The sequence below is a fragment of the Felis catus genome, chromosome F2, assembly GCF_018350175.1.
Source record: "Felis catus isolate Fca126 chromosome F2, F.catus_Fca126_mat1.0, whole genome shotgun sequence".
NCBI classification, from domain to species: Eukaryota; Metazoa; Chordata; class Mammalia; order Carnivora; family Felidae; genus Felis; species Felis catus.
In genome coordinates, this window is record NC_058385.1 from 20,294,028 (window position 1) to 20,315,000 (window position 20,973).

The 20,973-nt window shown below is 39.9% G+C and overlaps 1 long non-coding RNA gene across 1 annotated transcript in view; it reads left to right on the forward strand.

Annotated features, from left to right (window-relative positions):
• The first annotated feature begins 4,597 nt into the window (after positions 1 to 4,597).
• Positions 4,598 to 20,973, forward strand: part of LOC123383025 — a 29,292-nt gene continuing 12,916 nt past the window's right edge. Inside the window, exon 1 of the long non-coding RNA XR_006592214.1 lies at positions 4,598 to 4,984. This is a non-coding gene — a long non-coding RNA (uncharacterized LOC123383025). The remainder of the gene's footprint in view (positions 4,985 to 20,973) is intronic.

A 20,973-nucleotide genomic window follows, 5' to 3' on the forward strand; every position in this document is an offset into this window, starting at 1 on the left:
AAACAAAGAGCTTCTTCCTTCATAGCTATAGAAAGCTATGGAAAAATATTCCATGCTCCTGGATAGGAAGAACAAATATTGTTAAAATGTCAATATTACCCAAAGCAATCTACATATTCAAGGCAATACCTATCAAAATAACACCAGCATTCTTCACAGAGCTACAACAAACAATCCTAAAATTTATATGGCACCATAAAAGACCCCGAATAGCCAAAGCAATCTTGAAAAGGAAAAGGAAAGCTGGAGGCATCACAGTCCCAGACTTAAGCTGTATTACAAAGCTGTAATCATCAAGACAGTATGGTACTAGCACAAAAACAGACACTCAGATCAATGGAACAGAATAGAGAACCCAGAAATGGACCCACAAACGTATGGCCAACTAATCTTTGACAAAGCAGGAAAGAACATCCAATGGAATAAAGACAGTCTCTTCAGCGAATGGTGCTGGGAAAACTGGACAGTGACATGCAGAAAAATGAACCTGGACCACTTTCTTACCCCATACACAAATAAACTCAAAATGGATTAAAGACCTAAACGGAAGACAGGAAAGGCATCAAAATCCTCGATGAATATATATATACATATATGAATACATATGAATATATATATGAATATATATTATATGAACACACATATATGAATATATATTATATGAATACATATATGTGAATATATTATATGAATATATATTATGTGAATATATTATATGAATATATATTCTATGAATATACATAATATGAATATATATAACATGAATATATAATATGAATATATATTATATGTATAGACTCATATATTATATGAATATATTATATGAAGATATATCATATTAATATGTATATTATGTGAATATACATGAGTATATATTATATAAATATATTTATGAATATATATTTTATGAATATATATGAATATATATGAGTATATATATTATATGAATATATGAGTATATATATTATGAGTATATATGTTATGAATATATATATTATATGAATATAAATACGAATATATATTATATGAATATATATGAATATGTATGAATATATAACATGATTATATATGAATATATATATAACATGAACATATATGTGTATGAATATATATATATATATAACATGAATATATATAGACTTTAGGGGGAAAGCCCTCAGTTTTTCCCCATTGAGGATGATATTAGCATTGGGTCTTTCATATATGGCTTTTATGATCTCGAGGTATGATCCTTCTATCCATACTTTCTTGAGGTTTTTATCAAGAAAGGATGCTGTATTTTGTCACATGCTGTGTCTGCATGTATTGATAGGATCATGTGGTTATTGTGTTTTCTTTTATTGATGTGATGAATCACATTGATTGTTTTGCGGATATTGAACCAACCAGCCCTGTATCCCAGGTATAAATCCCACTTGGTCGTGGTTAATAATTTTTTTAATGTATTGTTGGATCTGGTTGGCTAATATCTTGTTGATTTTTGCATCCATGTTCATCAGGGAAATTGGTCTATAGTTCTCCTTTTTAGTGGGATCTTTGGTTTTGGAATCAAAGTAACGCCGGCTTCATAGAAAGAGTTTGGAAGTTTTCCTTCCATTTCTATTTTTTGGAACAGCTTCAAGAGAATAGGTGTTAACCCTTCTTTAATTACTTGGTAGAATTCCCCTGGAATGTCATCTGGCCCTGGACTCTTGTTTTTGGGGAGATTTTTGATTACTAATGCAATTTCTTTACCGGTTATGGGTCTGTTCAAATTTTCTATTTCTTCCTGTTTCAGTTTTGGTAGTTTATGTTTCTAGGAATTTGTCCATTTCTTCCAGATTGCCCATTTTATTGGCATATAATTCCTCCTAATATTCTTTTATTATTGTTTTTTATTTCTGCTCTGTTGATTGTGATCTCTCCTCTTTCGTTCTTGATTTTATTTATTTGGGTTCTTTCCTTTTTCTTTTTGATCAAACTGGCTAGAGGTTTATCAAGTTTGTTAATTCTTTCAAAGAATCAGCTTCTGGTTTCATCTATCTGTTCTACTGTTTTTTTCATTTCGATAGCATTGATTTCTGCTCTAATCTTTATTATTTCCTGTCTTCTGCTTGTTTGGGGTTTTATTTGCTGTTCTTTTTCCAGCTCTTTAAGGTGTAAGGTTAGGTTGTATATCTGAGACCTTTCTTCCTTCTTTAGGAAGGCCTGGATTACTATATATTTCCCTCTTATGACCACCTTTGCTGCATCCCAGAGGTTTTGGGCTGTGGTATTATCATTTTCATTGGCTTCCACGTACTTTTTAATTTCCTCTTTAACTTCTTGGTTAACCTATTCATTCTTTAGTAGGATGTTCTTTACTCTCCAAGTATTTGTTATCTTTCCAAATTTTTTCTTGTGGTTGATTTCGAGTTTCATTGCGTTGTGGTCTGAAAATATGCACAGTATGATCTCGATCTTTTTGTACTTGTTGAGGGCTGATTTGTGTCCCAATACGTGATCTATTCTGGAGAATGTTCCATGTGCACTGGAGAAGAATGTGTATGCTGCTGCTTTAGGATGAAATGTTCGGAATATGTCTGTTAGGTCCATCTGATCCAGTGTGTCATTCAAAGCCATTGTTTCCATGTTGATTTTCTGTTTAGAAGATCTGTCCATTGTTGTAAGTGGGATGTTGAAGTCCCCTACTATTATGGTATTATTATCAATGAGTTTCTTTATGTTTGTGATTAATTGATTTATATATTTGTGTGCTTTCACATTTGGAGCACAAATGTTTACAATTGTTAGGTCTTCTTGGTGGGTAGACCCCTTAATTATGATGTAATGCCCTTCTTCATCTCTTGTTACAATCTTTATTTTAAAGTCTAGATTAAAGGTGTCTTTAGGTCTAAAGTGGGTCTCTTGTAAACAAGATATAGATGGATCTTATTTTCTTATTCATTCTGTTACCCTATGTCTTTTGATTGGAGCATTTAGTCCATTAACATTTAGAGTGAGTACTGAAAAATATGAATTTACTGCCATTATGTTGCTTGTAGAGTTGGAGTTTCTGGTGGTGTTCTCTGGTCCTTTCTAGTCTTTGTTGCTTTTGGTCTTTTTTTTTTTTTTTTTCCTTCTTCTTCTTCTTTTCTCCCTTCAGAGAGTACCCCTTAAGATTTCTTGCAGGGCTGGTTTACTGGTCATGAGCTCCTTTAGTTTTTGTTTGTCTGGGAAACTTTTAATCTCTCCTTTCTATTTTGAATGACAGCCTTGCTGGATAAAGAATTCTCAGCTGTGTATTTTCTGATTCAGCACATTGAATATATCCTGCCACTCCTTTCTGGCCTGCCAAGTTTCTGTGGATAGGTCTGCTGCATATCTGATCTGCCTTCCCTTATAGGTTAGGGACTTTTTTTCCCTTGCTGCTTTCATGATTCTTTCCTTGCCTGAGTACTTTGGGAATTTGACTATGATATGCCTTGTTGATGGTTGGTTTTTGTTGAATCTAATGGGAGTCCTCTGTGCTTCCTGGATTTTGATGTCTGTGTCTTTCCCCAGGTTAGGAAAGTTTTCTGCTATGATTTGCTCACATAAGCCTTCTACCCCTTTTCTCTCTCTTCATCTTCTGGGACCCCTATGATTCTGATGTTGTTCCTTTTTCCTTTAAGAAAAAGTTGATTTCTCTAACTCTTAAATAGTTTCTTTTGCCTTAGTCTCCCTCTTTTTTTCTGCTTCATTATTCTCCATAAGTTTGTCCTCTATAATGCTGATTTGCTCATTGCTCTTTCTCTTCCATCTTTACCACCATGACATCCATTCAAGATTGCAGCTCAGTTATAGCATTTTTTATTTCATCCCGACTGGCTTTTACTTCTTTTATCTCCACAGAAAGGGATTCTAATCTATTTTCAAGCCCAACTAATACTCTTATTATCGTGATTCTAAATTCTGGTTCAGACATCTTGCTTGTATCTGTGTTGATTAAGTCCCTGGCTGTCGTTTCTTCTTCTGCTTTCTTTTGGGGTGAATTCCTTTGTTTTGTCATTTTGAAGGAAGAAAAGGAATTAATAAGGAAAACGTTAAAATTATAAAATTAAAAACAACAGACAAAAATATCAAATAAATGATGCTAGATCCTAAGTGTGTTTTGGTCTGGTTTTTAAAGAGAGCCTGGTAGAGAAAAAAGGGGGATTAAAAAAAAAAGGAAAACATTTGTCAATTTGAAAAAATGAATATAATGGAATATAAAATGAAATGATGGAAATAAAATAGAATTTGACAAATTTACAAAAAAGTAAAAACTATAGTAGAGAAATATTAAAGAAAAATATTTTTAATAAAAATGGAAAATAAAAATAATTTTTTCCTAACCAATTTGACAATAAATTTCATATATTGAAAAAAAAATAGTTGTTTCTGTATTCAAGAAGAAGAAAAGAAATGAAAAAGAAATAAAATTGAATAGGTAGACCAGCAAACAGACTGAAATGCAATTGAAATTACATTGCTTTCCCCTAGAAGTCAAACTATGAAGCACTATGAAGTTTATAGTCCGTAAACTGAGCAGGTGAGAGACTTGTGTTCCTGAAGAGCGAGGTTGGCTCAGTTGGGCGGAGCTTAGTGTAGGCTCCGTTCTACACCAGATGGCGCTGCTTAGCCTAATGGAGTAGATTGTCGTGGGGGCTATAGGTGTGTACACGCATGCGCGGCAGGGGTGAAAATGGCGCACCCGTCCTTTGTATTCGGCTTCCGTCCACTCCCCACTTGTCTGTGACCAAGCTGTCAGGTTGCCAGGGCAGCACCTCTCTCCTGAGTTTTATCTCAGATGCGGCTGTGTTTCCCAACCCCTCACTTCTGAGGAACTGCGGCTTTGACCTGCTCAGACCTTCTGTAGGAGGGCCGCACCCAGGAACGTTCGTGGGACCGTGCTGTCGCCCGTGCCCAGAGCCTGCAGTGGGGTGCCAGCCCGCCCCAGAAAAAGTTCACGCGACAGAGTAGCAGCAGCGTTTCAGGGATTATGGTAAGTCAGAACACACGTCTGGCACCAGGCTTCCCCCTTGACGTCTTTGTTCCAGCGCCAGCGAATGTGGTTGTTCTCTGGGGTCGGCTGGGACCAGGTGGGACACAGCCACTACCTAATGTCCTCCCAGCAGGGGAACCGCCTCTACCCATGTGGTCCGAGAACCTCCCAGACTCCCCTGTGCTCCTGGGGATTCGCCCTTCCCACCAGAGCACCACCAGGTGTGGAGCTGCGACGTTTCAGACTCTGCGCTCCCCCGTTTATCGAGTCTTAATGGAATTTAAACCCTCTCCTTTCTACCTTTTTTGTTCAGTCCCTGCGGCTGTTTCCACTCTTCCACTTTCTCTCCAGCACTTTGGAGGGGGGTGGGGGTGCTTTTCCCGTCCTCTCTCCGCAAGCAAAATCAGCTCCCTGCCCTCCGGGGCTTCTCTCTCCCCCATTTCACCTCTCTGCACCGTCTACCTGCTGAGTTCTCTGGTTCAGGTTGTGCAGTGTTGTGTTAATCCTCAAATCAGTTTTCTAGGTGTGTAGGATGGTTTAGTGTTGATCGGCTGTATTTCATGGACGTGAGATGCAAAAAAAACTTCCATGCTCTTCTGGGGAATACAAGTCTGAGCCAAGTAGCCCTGTCCGGCGCTGGTCCCCATAACAGTCCTATGAGGAAGAGAAACATTGGTGTGATTACTTGATGAATGTGCAGATGTTATCTATGATGACAGCAAAGAAGAAAATATGAAGCAGCAACAAAAGGGGAAGAGGAGCCTGTCCTGACCTATGCAAGGAGGGCAGGAAAGGTTCCCCTGCCCTGTAAGATTGGAAAGATCTGCAGAAGTTAACTAGGTGATGAGAGCAAGCGGTTTCCAGGTAGAGAGAACGCTTGGGGCCAAGGCCCTGAGGCCTGGAGGGAGGACGGCAGCTTCTCAGGACTGAGGGATGCCTGGTATGGAGGAGACAGCTGAGGTGGTCTCAATCAGCAGAACCCAGGTCTTACAAGGAACACTTGTAAGTCCTTACTTCCTTACTTGCAAGTCTATTGAAGGAGTAATAGGAAGTCTTTAAAAGGAATAGGGAGCTGCTGTGGCCATCACTTCATGCCTAAATAATTTCAGCATAAATATCTTTAACCGAAGCTCAATGTTTGTGGTTCTTTGTTTTTAAAGTACAATTTATACATGACAAAATGCACGCGTCTTAAGTGTACCGTGAGTTTGGGCAGCTGCGTAAATTAGTGTATCCCTACTCCTTGTCAAAATATGGAATGCATCACCCCAGAAAGTCCTTAAAGCCCCTTCCCAGGTAATCCCTGTATTTAACCATCCCAGAGACCTTTTTTTTGAGTTCTCTGGCCCCACGGATGAGTTTTGCCTGTTCCATAACATCACACAAATGGAATCATACAGAATGTGCTGTTTCGTGTACTGTCAGAGCCCTCACTCTGAGGGTGAAATGTTTTGATGCACCCTGAAAAAAGCACACAGCAACGAGAACACATTCATATCCCACTGCAGGGTGTAATTATCTGAAGCCCATTTGGATGGATTCAAATGGGGCTTGAGGTTGGGGCTCTTGTCCATGCCCTACCTCTAATGATTTGCTTTTGCCTGGAGTATATCGATTGCAGGCAAGGTGTCCTCAGGGACCGCCTCAGACATTAGAATGACGACCAGTGTGTCCTTGCAATGGTGGTGGTCTCATCTGAAATCTCCGCAAGGTTCTCTGCAAGAGGTTCTGGTTTCCAAAAAGCTGTCTTGAGAATACCAGAGAGGATCTTCATACATTTTACATCCAGATCTCTCTACTTTGATACTGGGGCCTAATCTTGGCATTCTATAATGACTGCTTTGGAACCCTACAAGTTAGTGGGGTTTTGGTTAGTTCCATGGCCCACTACTCTCGTAAGGGTCCCCTGCTTGGGGTAAATGATTGGACAGGGCATTTCTCTTAATATCTAGTGTGCCTTAGACACAACTTATTTCTTTGGTAGTATTAGGGTATTGTGAAGTCCCTTGGCCTTGTTAGGAATCCCCACTGAAATGAGCCTCACTGTTTCCAAAGAACCCAGACATCATTGGTCACCTCAAGGCATATCTACTATCTGTATATTAACTCTCTTTTCTCTAGCTGGTTGGCAGGTTCTGGTGAGGGCAATTAATTCTGCCATCTGTGCTGTGAAGAATAGTATTTGAAGAATGATTTTGAGATCTCTATGGCATATCCTGATCACTTACCATTTCTGTCTGTAGATATCCATCTACAAGTATCAGGGCCAAGTGTGGACTGTCCAAAGGTATTTCTAGTAAGTCTGCAACGGGGTGTGAATGGTTCTTGTACAAATGCCCAGGAAAATGCACTTTCCCTACTTCTGAGATGGAAGGAACATAGCAGGATTCAAAGGCTTACAGTGCTGACTAGAAATATACATAGGAGAAAGTAACAATATTTCAGAGGACGTAAGCTGGCTCAACTAGGAATGTTGTGCATTTCACTAAGTAACAAAGGTTGTACAGCTTGGGGGACCATTAAGTTCAAGAAAGATTCTAAAACTTATGGTAAATTAGACTGACCAAGGATAGAGGATGGTTGAAGAGCTGGCTCTAGTCACCAAAATGTGAATTCGTGCTCGTGTTCCCAGGAGAGAGTGGGCTCTGTCACCAAGGATTTAGTCTGGTCATAAAGGAGAAGCAATTTCAGGGAAGCTGGGAACTCTGGTCTACAATGCCTTGTGAGACCTAGCATAATTTTTAAGTAGGGAGTCTTGGGAAGCTCTGATGGCCTGTAGTCAGTCAATCAGAGATAAGTGACTTGCCTGAGACAACTCATGCCCCAGATAATAAAATTTTGCTGGAGAGAATTACAATTTTTTTGTCCTTTTGTGCCAAAAGTCAGAAAGTAGATAGAATTTATTTCACCCTTTTCTAATCTTTAGAGCTTAGTAAAATCTCATCCTACAGCCCAACTTTGAGGTCCTAATTAAGAGCTTGTGAAAGGTCTTACAGGGAATCTCTGAGTCATAATAATGCATGTATACTGTGGGTTCTTCCAAGGACAGGTAAACAGATATTCATTTGGATTTAAGAGAACAAGTTCTGAAGAAGACAGAATGTAGATACACAGCTGTAGAACCCTACCCAGCTGTGGGTAGGGTTAGCATACGAATAGTATTTGGAATTGGCACCACAAAATATGGGGCATAATTTTATTAATGATGGTCCTGAGGTGGTGGCTACATCTGTACACCCATCTACTGAGTTACTCAATGGGCAGGATAGGAGTGTTTTAAGGACCAGTACAGGGTGAATTGAGTCATTTGTCCATTATTCCTTTTAGCATGGGCCTTAATTCTTCCTTTTCTTCAGGTTTTAAGGGTACTATGCAGGCCTGAGTAAAAATCGGGATGGGTCCATTTAAACCTTGATGTTCTCAACCCCAGTAATCCAGAAAATGGTGGTAAATTGTTGGCTCATTAGGAGTCTGGTACCTCACAGAAATCCTCGAGTTGTGTCAGGTTTATGTATTTGTATCCAAATTGGCTATGATCTGATTATGAATAGGTACAATCTCAGGAATTTCATGAAGAGACCCTTCTTGTTTTCCATAGTGGCCTCACCAATTCATATCCCCCGCCCCCAGTAGTGCAGGAGGGTTCCCTTTTCTCCACATCCTCACCAACACCTGTTATTGCTTGTCTTTTTGAGTCTAGCCATCTTGACAGGTGATATCTCAGAGTGGGTTTGATTTGCATTTCCCTAATGATGACTGATGTTGAGCATGTTTTCATGTATCTGTTACCATCTGCGTGTCTTTAGAAAAATGCCCTCTGCCTATTTTTTTATCAGATTGTGTGTGTGTGTGTGTGTGTGTGCGCTCGCGCGTGTGTGTCTGTGTTTAATTGCTTTAGTTACTAGGAAATCTTAATCTGTCACTTCCATTTCTATAAAAACTCTTTCTCCTCGTGGAGTTTAAGCTAATGTGGTATCACCAGGGAAGAATATGTTTTCAGTGACAAGATCAAGAGTCGCAGCAGCTAGGACATGGAGGATGTCAAGGCTGTTGGAAAAATCCACCACTTAAGTTGTTTTCTTTCTTTCTTTCTTTCTTTCTTTCTTTCTTTCTTTCTTTCTTTCTTTCTTCTTTCTTTCTTTCTTTCTTTCTTTCTTTCCTTCCTTCCTTCCTTCCTTCCTTCCTTCCTTCCTTCCTTCCTTCCTTCCTTCCTTCCTTCCTTCCTTCCTTCCTTCCTTCCTTCCTTCCTTTCGAGTGATGAACACACTTGCAGTGTTATTATTAAAAGTGTCGTGCCCAAATTGTAAGAAGACAGTGAGTGAGGCCCAGAATAGCTCATGATAATTCTTGTGAGTTCTAGGGAAAGAATTAGAAGGTGGGTGCTACCTTCTCCCTTTAACTGTCTCATTATCTATAAGATTGTTCCTTGCCAAAGGGGGGAACATTGGTTTTCCAGCATCCCTTTTGTTTGTAGTAGCAGCAAATATCCTTATCAATGGGCATTTTGGGGAGGGCATATGGAATATTTGGGACCATCCCATTGTTTAATTTAAAAAGCCCTCTATTTGTTTACCGTCTAACTCTGTTCTACAACCTTCTCAAAATGTTTGGGCAGATGCTATAGATCTATTAGAGGAGTCATTTCCTATCCTAGACTTCAAATACCAAATTCCTGATTTCTGGCTTAAGGCTGTTCATAAAAAAATGAAGATAATGTGGTAAAAATATCTATTGATCTACCCAACATTGTTGTCTGAAGGTGATTTCTAAAATACTCATTGAATTTACTTTTTCAAAAAAAGTTGACTTAAAATAGGTATTGTTTTTGATAAGGGTTGTATCACATTTTATGCTTCTTTTTTTTTTTTTAACATTTTATGCTTTCTTTAGTTACTGTTCTGTTTGATGGACTTCAGGAATACATAGTGGTTTTTTGTTTTGTTTTTTAAGTTTATTATTTGAGAGAGAAAGAGAGGGTGGGGGAGGGGCAGAGACAGAAGGAGACAGTGAATCTCAGGCTCTGAGTTGTCAGCACAGAACCCGATGCAGGGCTTGATCTCGTGAACCATGAGATCATGACCTGAGCCAAAATCGAGGGTCAGATGCGTAATTGACCGAGCCATCAAAGCACCCCAGGAATACATACTTTCCTATGTTCTTCCTTCCTCTTTCTTTCTTTCTTTCTTTCTTTCTTTCTTTCTTTCTTTCTTTCTTTCTTTCTTTCTTTCTTTCTTTCGTCTTTTTTCCTCCTCCTCCTCTTCGTTGTTGTTCTTCTTTCCCTCATCCCATTTTTATTTATTTATTTATTTACTTACTTACTTACTTTAAGTTCCATGCCCAATGTGGGGCTTAAACTCTGACCTTGACATTAAGAGTCACCTGCTCGACCTACTGAGCCAGCCAGGAGCCCCCCAGGTTCTCCTGACACTTTCAAGCAAGGATTGAGCATCTGAAGGACCTATTAATACTTGTGCTATTTCATGTAGGTGAGGGAGGCTGAGCTCACAGCTTCCCTGTACTATCTTAAATTATAAAGTTCTTCATATTAGTCATAAAAGGCTGACCATTGAATATTAAGTTAAGCAATTAATTAAATTTGCTGAACCACCTTTTGCCCCTTTGTTTTAAGGTGCTCCTCAGATGAACAATTTTGGTCATTCCTCAAAGTGGTCACTTGGCAAATTATGTCATTTTGTAACATACAAGCATTTGGTTTAAAATTAGAATATACAAGGGCATCTGGCTGGCTCAGTTGGCATAGCATGTGACTCTTGGTTATGAGTTTAAGTCTCACCTTGGGCTTAGAGCTTACTTAAAAATAAATAAATTTTAAAAATTAAAATAAATAAAATAAAATGAAATAAATGTTTAGCCTTCCAGGGGTAAGGGCTTGGACTGAGATGACCCCCATGTGAATTTATTATCATTTGTCAGATGTTGCTTGTGTACCTAACCTCAGCCCCCAGCCAGAGGTTGGCTGTCTCTGACCATAGACCTAACAACTGCAGCCCCTGGTGATTCAAGTTTTGGAGACTTTTTTTCTCTTAAACCAATTCTTAGGGATATATGGATAGGTTGAAGGAATAATAGAGTTCATAAGCTTTTTAGATGGTTTTCAAGGCAAATTTCATTTGCCTGAGGAACACAGCAGGGCAAAACTTTAAACATGTCAGTCTTAATGACATGGACCTATTTGGATTCTGCTAACCCACCATTCTTTGTTCTTTTCCCTGTTTTAACCAACAACATATTGTAAGATAGGAAAAAAGATAAGTTTAGATGAAGAACGTTGTTTCACAAAGAATTTTTAGAAATCTAGGTCTAATCCAAAAAACATTTCAATGAATGAGATCTAATTTTCCCAAGAAAATTAAGAATATCAATGGAATTGTAGCTCAGATGCAGTGTGTGACTCACCTCTCTATTTTGGGCCAGAAACCTCAAATGGAAGAGATGCAAGGGGACTCACAAAATACCCAAATTAAGGGTCCTGGTTCATGGGAGGAGGTCATAGCTGAGTCCCTATTAGACTTCCAAATTGTGGAAAGCCTCCTTAAACAAAGCAACTTGTGAGAATACCCCGCATACAATCCTGAAATGGCTTCTTATTATGGAAAATTAGTGTACTAATGTTATTCTTATAGTTTGGGTTTGGAAGTTTCTAGAATGGGATATCAGAAGTAGAATGACTCTTTGGTTAGTTTCTCAAGGCAATGGTTGATATAAGTTCTGATTGAAGAAAGAAGTGATACTCAAAGCGCAAAACATTGCATAGTTGTAGCTAACTGATAAGGTTGTTGTTCTGGTCTGTCTTACACAAATGATGGGGCTTATAGTTCACAATTATGGCAAAGTTATAAGTAGAAAAAATTTCATAGATATAATGCTTTTAAAAATGCTTTTAATATTTAAATAGGATAGAATACAAACAAAATAAGAATTCAGATAAAAATCCAGAAAAAGAAAAAAAAAAAAAAGAAGAAAGAAAAGGAATACAGAAAAGGGCAACTGGGTGGCTCAGTTGGTTGTGTCTGACTCTTGGTTTTGGCTCAGGTCATGATCTCACAGATTTGTGGTTTCAAGCCCCAAATTGGGCTTTGCACTGGCAACATGGGGCCTGCTTGAGATTCCCTCTCTCTCTCTCTCTCTCTCTCTCTCTCTCTCTCTCTCTCTCTCTCTCTCTCTTTCTCTCTTTCTCTCTTTCTCTCTTTCTCTCTTTCTCTCTTTCTCTCTTTCTCTCTTTCTCTCTCTCCTTCTCTGCCTCTCCCCACTTGCACTGTCTCTCTCAAAATAAATAAATAAACTTAAAAAAAAAAAGAATCCAGAAAAATTATACACTTAATGGAATCAGGAGGAAAGAGTTTATAAAAAATAAAAACCAAACTTGAAAGATTTAAAAACTAAAGATAATGGAATTGATAAATAAAACCAAGAACTGCTTCTTTGGAAAGATCATTAGAATAGACAACCTTCTGGCAAGTATGACCAAAGTGGGGGAAAGAGAAAGTAAAATATACAGCAATGGGAATGAGAAAGAAAACATAGTCAATGATAAAGTTAAAATAAATATTAGAGAAGTCTACATAAGCTTTTATGTCCCATAAAGACATATAAATGCAAATAAAATGAGACATGAACATATAGCAATATATTAAAAACATTATCGTGGAGGATTCTCTTTTTGCCCATGAAGGATTAACTGCCAAAGGAATTGCCCTCCTACTGTATGTTAACAATAGAAAATAGAGCAAAGTATATGAATCAATTGTTTTGAGTTGTTGGGCAACAGGCAGTATGGGACTATGAGAGGTAAGAAAAGGGAAATTAATGAAATGAATGTTAAGATGCTTGAACTTACTATCCTACTGAGACAGTTTCCATGATGTAGAAGAGGAAAGGGACCCCCAAATCAGGAAGGGGACCCACAAACCTAGCCTAGTTGTCTTACTGAGTTGAAGATACACAGGTCAGCAAGGTGGATAGTATTTGTGGGGCAGCATACAGCACAGAAAGAGAAGTAGGGATCTATAAAGGAGTCCCCCTTGGTCTTTAGCTGAGCACTGACCTGTGTATGTATGAGAGGAAACTACCTAAGGCCAGAGAAGGAACCACTAGAGAGCAGTAGGCCAGACCACTCCAGAATTACACAGAGTTAAGAATACTTTGCATTCCATAGCACAGAAGGCATTAAGCTGAGTCCTCAGAAGAATGTCATCTTAATAATGGGGAAAAGTTAACCCTAAATTAAAGGCTACTCTAGACCTGCACTAACAAAGCTTAAAAGGAAGTCTCAAATTTATTCTAATTAATTAACAGATTGCCAGAACAAAGCTCAGCAATCTCAGCCATGGAATACAACAATATCCAGCACTAAAGAACATAAAATTTACAGTGTCTGGTATCGAATAAAAAATTAATAGACATGCAGAGAAGCAGGAAATATGACCCATAACCAAAATAAAAATCAATCCTCAGAAAACAGACCTAGGAATGACAGCAATAATGGAATTGGCAAATAAATATGTTAAAAAGCTATTATAGATATCCTTGATGTGTTTAGGAAAGTAGAGAAAACCGTGAACATTAGGGAAGAGAAATGGAAGATATATATAAGTCACAGAAGGAATTTCTAGGGATGAATGATACACTTTCTGAAGTGAAAACACACTGGGTGGGATTAATAGTCAGTTAGATACTACAGTAGAATGCAATTAAGAACATTCCAAAGAAGGACTGAAAAACATTGAACAGGGTATCAGAGAGCCGTGGGAGAATGTGAAGTGGTCTAATATAAGTGTAATTGGAGTCTTAGAAAACCACTTAAGGCCACATCATAATTAAATTGCTTAAAACTAGAGATAAAAAGGGGGCACCTGGGTGGCTCAGTTGGTTAAGCATCCAACTTTGGCTCAGATCATAATCTCACAGTTTGTGAGTTCAAGCCCTGCATCTGTCAGCACAGAGCGTACTTCAGATCCTCTGTCTCCCTCTCTCTCTCTGCCCCTCCCTGACTTGTTCATGCTCTCTCTCTCAAAAAATAAACAAACATTAGAAAAAATACTAAGGATAAAAAATATTTATAGTTATCAGAAGGAAAAGCAACATTACTTTAAAGTGAACAAAGATAAGAATGATAGTAGACTTTTCATCGGAATCTATGCCAACTGGAAAAGCAATGTTGGAGTATCTTAAAAATACTGAAAGTAAAAACTATCAACCTGAGTTCTATGCCCAGCAAAAATATCTTTCAAAAAATGTAGGTGAAATACTTTTTCAGACCAACAAAAGCAGACATGATTTATAATCAACTGACCTGCATTCTAAGAAATGTTAAAGCTCTTGAAGTGGAAGGAAAATGAAGGGAGATTTGAACCCAAGCATATCAATAATTATATTAAATGTACATAGTTGAAAGACCTCAATTAAAAGGCAGAGGTTATTAGGTTGGATTTAAAAATAACAACAAGGGGTGCCTTTGTGGCTCAGTCAGTTAAACATCTGACTTCAGCTCAGATCATGATCTCCTGGTTTGTGACTTTGAGCCCCACATTGGGCTCTCTGTTCCAACTCTGAGCCTGGAGCCTGCTTCGGATTCTATGTCTTCCTCTCTCTCTGCCCTCTTGTCTCTCTCTCTCTCTCAAAAATAAGTAAACATTAAAAATTTTAAAAACATAAAATATCTTTATTTAACACAACAACAACAATAAGACAAAACCCAACCATATGTTGTCCAACCTACTGTCAAGAACTGTGAAAGGTCTGAGCTTTCACTTTACTTGCAAGTTACCAGAGTAATCTGCCACAGTTTCATGGTTGCTGGTCAAAGACACCAGAATCCTGAATCAGAGATGAGGGTGGTTTATTATTCATAGCACAGTAATAGCCAGACTGTCAATATTTTTGCACCAGTTCTCCAAGTCCCAATTTCATAGGGCAAAGCAAAGAGAGTCAGATGACCCCATGCGCTCAGTGTGCTCCATTACAGGAGTAGAGGGGATTGGCTTCTTATAAAATGTGCAGTGAGCGTGCCTGCCCTTTGCTCTGTCTTCCAGACAGCAGGCAAATCTGCTCTTTGCTCTGGAGAGGCATACTAACACTATCTTCCAAGACTGCTTCCCATCCAAACATAATTGAAAATATAGTTCAGAGAGGGTAGTCTGCTTAACTCGCAAGATGTGCAGAGAGACTACATGGAGAATTGTCTCTTGACACCCACTTTTCGAGAGTTGGCTGCTTCAAAGTGTCATGTGAGGTCTTCTCTGGTTTCCAGAGAGGAAATAATCTGAAAGAAAGAGGAAATACAAATACTTACGTAGGTGCCATCTTCCTAGAATCTACTGAATTTTTTCAAATGTCTTTTAAGAGTTTTGCAACCTTTCTATAAAGTAGGTAAGGAGAAGTAAATGTCTGTTTTCACAATTTATGAATTCCATCAGTTTTCTTCTTATTAACAATTAGTCACTGCCTTCCTTCCTGTGCTTGCGTTCTCTTTTCTTTTTAAGACGATCTTTTAATTAGAAAAAAAAAATCTTTTAATTTTTTAAAAAATGCAGTCTTTTTTAAACATTTATTTTTATTTATTTATTTTGAGACTGAGAGACAGTGCAAGCGGGGAGGGGCAGAGAGAGAGGGAGAGAGAATCCCAAGCAGGCTCTGCACTGTTCGTGCAGAGCCTGATGCGGGGCTCGAACTTAACTGAGCCACCCAGGTGCCCTAAAAAAAATCTTTTAATTTTTAATGAGGAAAATTTTTATAATGCCTACAACTCTGAATATGATTAGTTCTCTCCTCCCTACTTCGTACCTCTAATACTCTGTTTTTGGAAATACTCTACTACTGGATATACTCTGTTAATTTGGTCTTAGTTTGTCTTTTATCTTGGGAATTCAAGATGTGAATTTTTCTTAGAGAAAGGATATTAAAAAACCCCCAGCAGTTGTAAACCATTTCTCTGGTTTTCATTGCTTTATGGAGTTTCAATGATTTGTAATATATACAGTAGGTTATTCCTATGTACAAAATTTTTACTTGAAGAACAGGATCCTCCCCTCCCCCTCATCTCCAGCACCTCAATAGGAAGCTGTCTTTGTTTAAAATTCTGTCAGTCCAGGGGCACCTGGGGGGTTCAATCAGTTAAGCATCTGACTCTTGATTTCAGCTCAGGTCATGATCTCACTGTTTGTGAGCTCAAGCTCTGCATCAGGCTCTGCGTTGACAGTGTGGAGCTTGCTTGCAATTGTCTGTCTGTCTCTCTCCCTCCCTCCCTCCCTCCCAAATAAATGAATAAATAAACCTTAAAAAAATAAAAAATAAATAAAATTCTATCAGTCTGGGACCAATCAAGACAGAGAAACCTTGAAGTGATTTGAACAGGGAAAGCCTAATATATTGGGGTACCTGGCTGGCTCAGTCCATAGAGCATGTGACTCTTGATCTCAGGGTTGTGAGTTCAAGTGTCACATTATGCATAGAGCTTACTTAAAAAAAAAAAAAAAAACAGATTATCTATAACAGGGGATTGGAGTGACCAGCGAATGGTGAGAGGAGAACTCTAAAGAACGTAGGCATAGCAGGTTTATAATAGTAAACATAATATTATATAATACAATATCTATTAGCCACCCCACAGCCTATGAGCGGAGATGTGGATCTTGTTGGCAAAGTGGTTACTGAATGCCAGATGAGTTGCTATGGCGCCACACTGGTGGAACTTGCTGGAAATCAGCCCCCCACTGTGCTGGGGCCAAGATGTCTCCCTGAAGGCATTCTGCCACAAAACCACATGAGGGGGCTGCTGAAGAAGCTGCTGGCCACGGAATGTTGCTGGCTGTGAGCCAAAACATCCACCCAGGTTTACCAACTTGTGGTCTGGGGCTCTGTCACAAAGCATACTGCTCTGTGGTCTGGCCTCAGAAGTCAGAGACTCCAAAGTGTGGATGGGCACTGCGTGTACCCACGGGATTCGTAGGGCGGTGTGAGTTCCGAATCACTAGCGTTGAGGCGGCAGGAGGCGCTGGGGAAGCTGTGGGCTGGGCACTGCCGCAGTGAAGCCTCCCTCCTCCAGGATGCAGCAAACTTCCTTCCTCCTGTAATGTCTCTCCAGCGCCCTCTTCTGACACAACTTCAGTGTCCGCTATCTCAAGGGCTCGGATCATTTTCCTATAGCACTCAAATGGGGTGAATTTGGGACCGAGAGGAAATAAGTCAAAGACTGGCATAAAGGCTCACAGGTAAACGAATCCAGTCCTTTTACTGCTGCAAATCTAGCCTTAGTTTCCTTGTGTTTAAAATGGTGGTATTGGGGTGCTATAAATGTGAGGTTCCTTCTCCCTTCCATTCTGTCCTCTTACTACTTGAGCTGTGCTGTCTCATGAATGTCTGGGATTAGTTCAGCAGAGAAGACTATAAGGAGGCAGGAACGGAGAGCTCAAGTGTGGGGCCGGCTACTTCTGCCCCTTCTCCAGGTCTGCTCACCAACTGGTCCTCCAGCCTGGAAGAAGCCTTTTGTCTTAGCTGGGTGTTTGTACATCTGGAGAGCCCTACCTTTTCTTTCCAAACGCGGTCCCAGAGGGCTTCCCTGCCAGTTAAGAGACTGGTGACACCTCATTCCTTACCTGGAATATATCTCCCTCAACTCCGTGAGTCGCAGTCCTGCCCCTTTGGAAGCATTAAATGCCACCATTTCCATGAAACCTTCCAGTGCAAAGTGGACACTCTGATTACTTACAGTATTTTCAATTTACTTCACTTGGGGGCACAATACCTTTGAACCCTACTTATGTCTCTATCTTCTGGGTAGACTCTGAGTACATGCAGAGTGACTTGTTAAATATTTGTTTTGTGACTCAGCAAAGGAATGCATTACCCTGGCCCTCATCATTTTCTTCTCTTCCATTTTCCTCCACCCCTTCCCCTTTCCTCCTCTCAGTCAAAAATGCTCCTGCTCTATCTTCTGCATAGCTACAGGCTTGAAGCCAATCTCCCCAGCGAGACAGAAATGCCCTTTTCACTCTTGTGTCGCAGTATGCCGATTTCTTTTCTTTCTTTTTTTCAAGTTTATTTATTTTGAGAGAGAGAGTGTGTGAGCAAAGGAAGGGCAGAGAGAGAGGACGAGAGAGAATCTCAAGCAGGCTCCAGACTGTCAGCGCAGAGCCTGACTTGCAGCTCAAACCCACGAACTGTGAAACCATGACCTGAGCCAAAATCATGAGTCCAACGCTTAACTGACTGAGCCATCCTGATGCCCCACAGTATGCCATTTTCTTTTTTTTATTATTATTATTTTTTTAACGTTTATTTATTTTTGAGACAGAGACAGAGCATGAATGGGGGAGGGTCAGAGAGAGAGAGGGAGACACAGAATCCGAAGCAGGCTCCAGGCTCTGAGCTGTCAGCACAGAGCCCGATGCGGGACTCGAACTCACGGACCGCGAGATCGTGCCCTGAGGCCGAAGTCGGATGCTCAACCGACTGAGCCACCCAGGCGCCCCAAGTATGCCATTTTCTTAAGAGCCACCCTTATACACCGACCTGTCAGAAGCAGAAACATAATAGAGCTTCAAGTCACTGTCACACCCAGAATGCCCACACAGTGTCTGAGGACGTCTTTGCCTAGCAATCTGTGCCTGATCACTAGTGTGATTCGGTACACCGCCCTCGTGGGTACACGCAGTGCCCATCCACACTTTGGAGCCTCTGATTTCTGAGGCCAGACCACAGAGCAGTATGCTTTGTGACTATAGAGCCCCAGACTACAAGCTGGTAAACCTGGGTGGATGTTTTGGCTCATTGCCCACTAATTTTGAGCCTTGGGGGCTTCCAGAAGACCAAGGGAGCAGTGAAGGAGGGTAAGCAGAGGCTGATTTGCCATTTGACATCACAGCTTCTGACAATAGAACAGAGCATTAAAGGGAGTCATTGTGTTGGTGGGCACTGGACACAAGAGAGCTCCAAAGGGTAGATGAATTCAGGGGTCACATTCTAGACTGTAAGGTCACTTACCCAGTGATTGGAGTTTTGCTTCATCCTAAGACAGTAAACAGATTCAGCATGAGTGGCTTTTATTTCTCAAACGGTCTTGTCTGCCCCTCTGAGCTGCCCCCAGGGCTTCCATAGTCCTGGGTCAAGTGGAGTATAATGACCGAAATACCTCATTTCTATCTTGTCCACCAATTACTCACGTGCTTAACCTGTGTGGCCCGCCGGGCTGTGGGTGCAGGAAGGATGGACTGGGTCTTACCTGTTTCCTGACCCTAAGGTATTGGCACCTTTTACACTGTGTACACCTTAAAATGCATACACGTTGAAATGAAATCAGTCACGTCTAGGGCATTTAGAAAAGGATGGATTCAGAGAAAGCACTTACTTTTTAGGTCGTGTCATTTTCCCTATCTGTGTTTTGTTTTTAAATTCCTCTTGGGTTGTTTAGACCAAACCGAGTCTGTTAGAGCTTCCCTCTACTGGAGAAATCTCTGGCTGCAGTGTGCGTCCGCCTGAGTGTGGGTGCTGAGGTGTTTCTTCGAAAAAGGCAGGGGGTGGGAGGGAATATGGCCAATTTTGGGGAACAAAAATAAGGGATCAAGTTTTGAAAAGTGAACATGCAGAATGATCCTGAGTGTGCTCTGAAGCAACAGCAAATAGTTACAGGAGCGACTCCCCCTTCTGGTGGGCATCGCCACAGTGTTAACTTAGGGTTTGGGGCCCCCCAGTGGGGGAACCATCATGCCTTTTCTGTACCAGGCTGTGTGTGTGTGCATTTCTGATGATAAAGGTAGTTCACTGTCATTCTAGGATATTTACAAAGGTTAGAGAAGAATTGAAGAAAGAAGTTACATATAATCTCATTAGCTCTTTTAAAATGTCTCTTATGTTAGGAAAGATAAAAAAAAATTACACTAGTTTATAGTGGTGCATTACAGTGTTTGCTTTCAGAGAGTCTTTCCTAAGGCAGATAATCTGAAATACAGAAATTTGTAAGCACAAAATTATTTTGGTGCTATTTATATTATTGAAAAATTAGAAATGACTTAGGTCAATGGGGTATTATGCAAGCTATTAAACCTGTGTAAGCTGTCTTTTACTAACGTGAGGAAAAACCTGTGTAAGCTGTCTTTTACTGACATCAGAAAATGCTTATTTAAAATAAGAAAAATGGGGGGAGCCTGGGTGGCTCAGTCGATTGGGCGTCCAACTTCAGCTCAGGTCATGATCTCGTAGTCCGTGAGTTCGAGCCCCGCATCAGGCTCTGTGCTGACAGCTCGGAGCCTGGAGCCTGTTTCGGATTCTGTGTCTCCCTCTCTCTCTGACCCTCCCCCCGTTCATGCTGTCTCTCTCTGTCTCAAAAATAAATAAACGTTAAAAAAATTTTTTTTAAATAAGAAAAATGGGATATAGAAGTTGGCTGTACTATAGACCCAGTTTTGTTTTTAAAACATGACTACAAGAAAACATATTTAAAAAAGTGGTGTCTCAGGTTGACTAACAGTACCACCCTCTTTCCATTCTTTTTCTTTTATAAATACAATTTACTGTATACATTTGGAGAAAACAGAAAACCTATAGTGAAGAAAAAAAAATTGTCCTTTATTTCTCCCTATGGAGAAACTACTGTTACTATTCTGGGCTCTTTCCAGAATTTTAATGTCAAATATTTATTTCTCTTCAAGCTTGCTAGTTTCTAGAAATTCAAAAGCTTTTTGCATCTGTTTCTTCCTTGGATAAAATTTAGACAATTTTGGTGAATTAAAAAATCCCATTGGGGGGCTCAGTTGGTTGAGCATCCAACTCTTGATTTCAGCTCAGGTCATGGTCTCACGGTTCGTGGCATCGTGTCCCGTGTTGGGTTTTACGTTGACTGCACGGAGCCTGCTTGGGATTCTGTCTCTCTCTCTGCCTCTCCCCTGCTTACTCTCTCTGCCTCAAAATAACTAAAATAAACTTAAAAAAAAAAAAACCCACTGAAATATGAGTTGAAATGAAGCCCATAAATT